Consider the following 6,000-nt stretch of genomic DNA (forward strand, 5'->3'; position numbering starts at 1 on the left):
TGACCCAAGCACAGGCCTAGCATATGGGGATGGGCAGACTGTAGGAGCCTGCGGTCTTGATAACTGCCCTAAGTGTCTATCTCACTGCCAGGCTTCTTGTGCTCTCAAACACTACCCAGACACGCTTTCCTCTTCTTGAGCTTTTTTAGCTCCATCCTATCAGGCCCATAAAATCAGTGCTGCAAGAAGGATCTTTCTCTCTCTCTCTCTCTCTCTCTCTCTCTCTCTCTCTCTAGCTTCAGAAAACTAAGGCTTCTATTTAAGAACTAAGTGGAATTTCAGTTGTTCTTGTGGCTGCTGAGCCACAAAGAGAAGAGATTGGGAGCTGGATGAGGGTCAGGGGCAAAGGGTGTTGCCTTTTTCCCCTTCTGGTTGTGTCAAAGACACAGGGAAGACAGAATCATTTAACGATGAGCCTGGTGTCCCCGTGTCCTTGACTACTCAGAGTGAACACTTCTCAGGGAACATGAAAGGCTAGGGGATCCTGCCAAGTATGAGGCTGGGCAGGCTATAAGCCAAAGGGGCAGGCCACCCTCTGTGCACTGAATCCTGTTCTTGCATAGCAGACTGAAAGGTACAGAGACAGGTGCCCAGACAGCAGTGGTGTGTGTGTGTGTGTGTGTGTGTGTGTGTGTGTGTGTGTGTGTGAGAGAGAGAGAGAGAGAGAGAGAGAGAGAGAGAGAGATCATTCAAAACGCAGAACCTGCAGAACATCCAGCAAAACTTAAAGGCTGAGCAGATGCTAGAAGTTATGAGTTGGGAATGGGTTTCCTAATATGGGGGAACCCTGCTTTATCTAACACAGGGATAAGAGAGTCAACCACAGGTCAAGAAATGAAAAGTGAAACAGAGGTTCTGTTTGGAGCCCTGTATGGTACTCAGCTGGTCAGCTGTAACTGGGAAGTGAGGTTCAGGTCATGGTCCCCACAGCTAGTTAGTTATCAGCATCTACTAGGCTCAGTTTAGGAAAATTGAAAAGTGGATCAAAAAGCCCAGGGCCCCCAAGGCTCCTCTGCAGCAAACATCCTACCCCCCCTTTCCAGGGTGCCTTTGTCCCCACCTGCAATAGAGAAGTTTGGGGATTTGTGGCAGAGGAATGCAATCCCAGTGTGAAAAAGTGAGTCGCTGGTTAACTTGCCCAACGGGCCTTAATCAATGGTGAGGCCAGAGAACAAAGCTCTGAAATTCAACCTCTCCAGCAGCAGATCAGCCAAACTTAGACGCCAGCAGCTGTGGGGGGCTGGGGCAGGAAAGGCTTGTCTTGTCTACACTCAGGCTACTTCTTAGCGTCTGCTGGAATTATGTGTCTTCAAGGCAAAGCCGCCATTTCGGTCTGCACAGGAGTCAGCATTGTCCCTGAGCCTTCTCAGTTGTATAGCACACCCTCCATGTCCACTGCACCTCTGAGTGCCATGCTCCTGCAGTGGGGAAATTCCTTAGGCCACTTACCTGGTCCTAAACACACTAAGAAGATCCTGACAAATTGATTTTGCAAATGAAGTATTTGCAAATTACCAAGATGCCTGGAAATTAACAAAGGACTCCATCCATATTTTATGGCTCATTTGCATTTTCATGAATGCAAAACATTTTGCTTAATTCAACAATCTGCCAATTGGTCCAACATTTTATCTGGGTTATCAGAAAAACAAAACAAAGCTGAACTACTTTTCCAGATGCTCAGCCTAAAAAAGGCTTAAAATCTTCACCAGGTATTAATCAAAATACTGCACTCTTACAACCTATGGATTTTCTTCAAGAACAGTCAAAACAACATACTGTATATTATGCCTAAAGAAAACTAACCTACTTCCCTTCAACATTATCAGCTATTAAGTTTAAACTCAGAGAGCTAGTCATCTGGGTACAAACTCAAGGCGGAGCATGCCTGAATGCCATAGCACAGGCTAAATGTTCCTCCAACCAGGAGTTTTATATGGCTATTCATAGCTGCTGTGCTATTTGACATTAAAGTTTTAAAAAAAATTTTTAATGGACTTTGGCCTTGATCCTGAGTAATGGTTTGAGAAACCTGTTCTGTCTCCTTCAATGTGGTCCTGGCTTTGTTGGCACCTCAGAAATGAACAAATGAGAAAAAGCCGGAGTACAAGACTGACCAATTATGATCTCACATTTCCACCAGCCTAAAGGTCTCAAGCTGACCTCTGACCATAGGTCACTCTGGGTCATAGCTGCTGGCAAAAGCAAGCCCTTTCCAGCACAGAAACCCACCAACGGAAGTGAGGTTCTCATACCCACCAGCCACACCCTTCCCTGTACCCACCTCTGAGGCTGTAGCCTATCTTGGTGAAAAAAGTATCTCAGGAACAGAAGTGGTTGCTTTATGAAAGAACATTCCAGAAGGATCTATTTCCAGGAATGGCAGGAGTCTGTTTTCAGTTCTCCAGGTGCTTGAACCCACCTGGTCTAAAAGATGCAGCCTATGGACCCCTGGAGGCTCCCAAGCCTAGCCCAAGATGGCTCCATATCTGAATCCCGGCTGTGGCATGGTTGAAGGAGACACTTTCTTCTTTGGAAGGAAGACTGTTCTGTTCTGCAACCACCATTACACAGAAATTCACTAGACAGAGGCTGATCTGTGAGTCGCAGGTCTGTCACTACCACTCATCCTACTCCATGTCACTTAGGGGCCCTCCAGCCTCTCCCTACAGAGTGGTATTCTCAGGCCTGTCTGGCCTCCCGCCTGCCCGCCCCTACCTGCCCCAACAGGTTCCTGACAGGATCCTCCACTGTTGAGCAAAGCTACAAGCCGCTCCACCCGCAGTATTGAGGCAGCACTGTGCCTGTGCCTAGGACCCTCCAGGAGGGAAGCAAACCAATGTTTATAAAGGATATGGAGAGGCCTGGGCATTCACCACCCCCATATACCTGTCAGCCGTGGTGGATAGAGCTGGGCGCCCAGCTTTGGCATCAACCCAAATTTTCCCTCAGCCAGGATTCAGCCTCAGGCGTTGTAGCTGGGGAGTCACAGGAAAGAATGACTGTCTCACCTTCAGGTGAGTCTCAAACACAAAGAAAACTAGGGTACACGGTGGACTGGCACAGGTCAAGAATTCAGGGACAATGGGGAGGAAAGAAACAGCTCGCAGCCAGGAAGGGGAAGGACAGTGTGGCCTGGGCTCGCCTTACATGTAGCTCCTTACCCCGCCCCATGCAGGTGTCTGTTCCCTGCCAGCCAATCTCTGCTCCTGGCCCCCAACAGGTGTGTCCCCGGGGCTCCGATAGGACGAGAGGGAGGCCGCTCTGGTGACGCAGGCAAGGGGGCGGTAGGCCCACACATTCCTGCCCCCACCTTGCCCGCCAAGCCCAGGTTGAACAAAAACCAGGGTAGGGAGGCCTCTGCGGGGCCTGGCTGGCATGGTGCATGGGCAGCTGATCACCAAAGCCTAGGCCACAGGAGTAGCTGAAGGCAGCAGCTACTTTCCAAATTCATGGCACTGCAGGCTGCCTTAGAAGGGGGAAACGTGGGAGTCATATATTGTATATATGCATTGAACCTGACCCCCTCACTTCTCAGGTCCCAGCACTCAACTGTGGCTACTATCTCTGGCTGGATATCAGCATCTATTCCTGACCAGAACTTGAAGGACCTGCATTTTCCCAGCCACTCTCTATAAGCAGGTTGCCTTAGAACTCTACAGACACAAATACTGGGGTCATAGGTGTTCCTAGGCCCTTCTTTGAAGTAAAACTAGCCTGGTACAAAGGCTACTGCAGCCGCAAGCACCCTGATTTGGATCGGACATTGATTATAGAATCGTTAATCTAGAGCCATGCATGGCGGCTCATGCCCTTAATCCCATCAGTCCAAAGGCAAAGGCAGGCAGATCTCTGGGTTCAAGGCCAGCCTGATTTATCTACAAAGCATCAGAACAGTCAGGACTACACAAAGAAACTCTGTCTTGAAAAACAAAAACAAAAATCATCAGACTAGTGGTGCAAGGTTTCTTGTTAAAGCTTGGGAGGGCATATGGTCTCTGGTTCTGGGGCTGGGAGGGTATGGCCCCAGTGTAGTCTAGGGATAAAACCATTAAGTCCCTTTCTGAGAGTTCCCCATGACTCCACCAGACATGTTTGTTTCTTGGGCTCTCAGGGGAAGGGTCTATAATGAAACCCTAGCAATTAGGCAAACCAGCAGAGAGATCCCAGGAGGCCCAACTATTTTCCATAACAAACTCAGCAGCTCTGCTGGAAACTCCTAATTATGAAGGACCTGTCTCCTGAGCCCTGACACTCAGTATCCCTCTATGTCTATGAGTAGAGGGAGCTTTGTAAGGCCTGTTTGGCTCTGTCCTATGTATAACCTTCAGGTGCAAACTGTTCTCCAGGGATAATGTGGCCTGGAAGGGTAGCCTAAATCAGGTAGTAGTTGCCAGCACCAAATGTTGGAGCTAGGGCATTGTCCTTCACTGGACCAGGCTAGCCACTTACACTATGGATTCTCAGTCTACTGTCTATCCTAGACATCCTGGTTTCACATCTCACTTAAGCCCAGCATGCCTGAACCAAAGGGTTATGTTAGGGATAAAGGTGTTACAGCCTGGCCTACATTCCTGTCCCATCCTAGAAAAACTGTCCATGCAGCATGAGTGACCTCTGACTTCCTGAATCCCATTTCTTCTGGCTGTGGAAGGCATGTTCCTTCTCAGTTATCAGGACTCTAACTTACTCTAATGTTCACTCAGAGTATCTGTGTTTGGGGAACAAGAATGGGGTCAGGATACTCCTGGATACTGGGCACCTGTGTTCTGGGAAGACTGAAGCTTTTCCTTCTGACCTCAAACCTAAGGATGTTTGCCAACAGGCACAAGAACAAGAGGATGTTCCTTGCTAACTTCCTGGCTCAGGTTTACCTGTCCTTGCCTGGCAGGACTCTCAGTCATCCCAAACTGGCCTGGTGAGGTGGGCTGAGACCTCCCAGGGATAATAAGAGCAGCCATTATCCACAGAGCCCTAGGATATAGTTGGGACCAGACCGGGACCCAGAGGTAGAGACCTTCAGGGCCATGTCTATATAACTTACTTAGTCTCTCATATAGGGGATGCTATACTGTCCAGCCTCAGTGACAGAGTACAAATACTAATCTGAATCCCAGAGGTCCCTACCGTGTCTTTGGGCTACAGCCCTGAGCACAATTTTATTATGAGCCTAGCTCTAAAAGCTCTGATCTCTGGTCAGATGTTCCAGTTAAAGTCTATTGAGGACATTTCTGGGGCATCTCCTGGGAGAACCCAACAGCCCTGAGCTGTGGCACATATCCTTCTGTCTCAAGTTGACAAAGGGTAGGTGAGCACCTTAAATGTCACATGAACACATAGATATCTTCTGATGAGATTGAAAGGACTGGGCCTGAATGAAAAGGAGAAGGTGATCTAATAGGCTCATCCTGTCCCTGTTCATATACCCAGGCATCTGAACTTATCTCTGGGTGGGATCCTGAATAAATAAATGTTCTTTCCACCATCATTAGGAGTTGTGTGCTACCAAGATGAACAGACACATGCAATCAGTTCTAGGTCAGGATGCTAAATACCTAGTGTAACCTCCCACTCTTTCCCTTTCCTGGATGGCAGAAGTTGCTGTTCAACACAGGCTGAGCATCAGGAGAAAAACCTCTCAGAATGTAAGCTCAGGTCTCTTCCTTTATTGTAGATGCAGCAGTGAACCTCCTATCCTCACAGCTCCCACTCACATCCATTGCCAGGGAGTCAGCACCTTCCATACAAACTCAAAAAGCTCTGGATAGTTTGCTCTCTCGGCCTCAAAGTAGAGAGACAACCAGTTTTTCACAGGAGACTCAATAAAACGGCTCCATCAAGGAGCTGCCAGAGCAGTGGGATGGAGCCTTGCATGAAAGTGTCTACAGATATTCCTCTAGCTTTCTTGGTCCCTGACGGAAATGGTCTGTTCTGTCCTAGGCCCTTCACAGAAATTATGCTGAATGGCTGGTGATCCTCTATGTGAATCTTCTTAGGGAA

This window comes from Onychomys torridus, chromosome 2 (assembly GCF_903995425.1).
Source record: "Onychomys torridus chromosome 2, mOncTor1.1, whole genome shotgun sequence".
Lineage (NCBI taxonomy): Eukaryota > Metazoa > Chordata > Mammalia > Rodentia > Cricetidae > Onychomys > Onychomys torridus.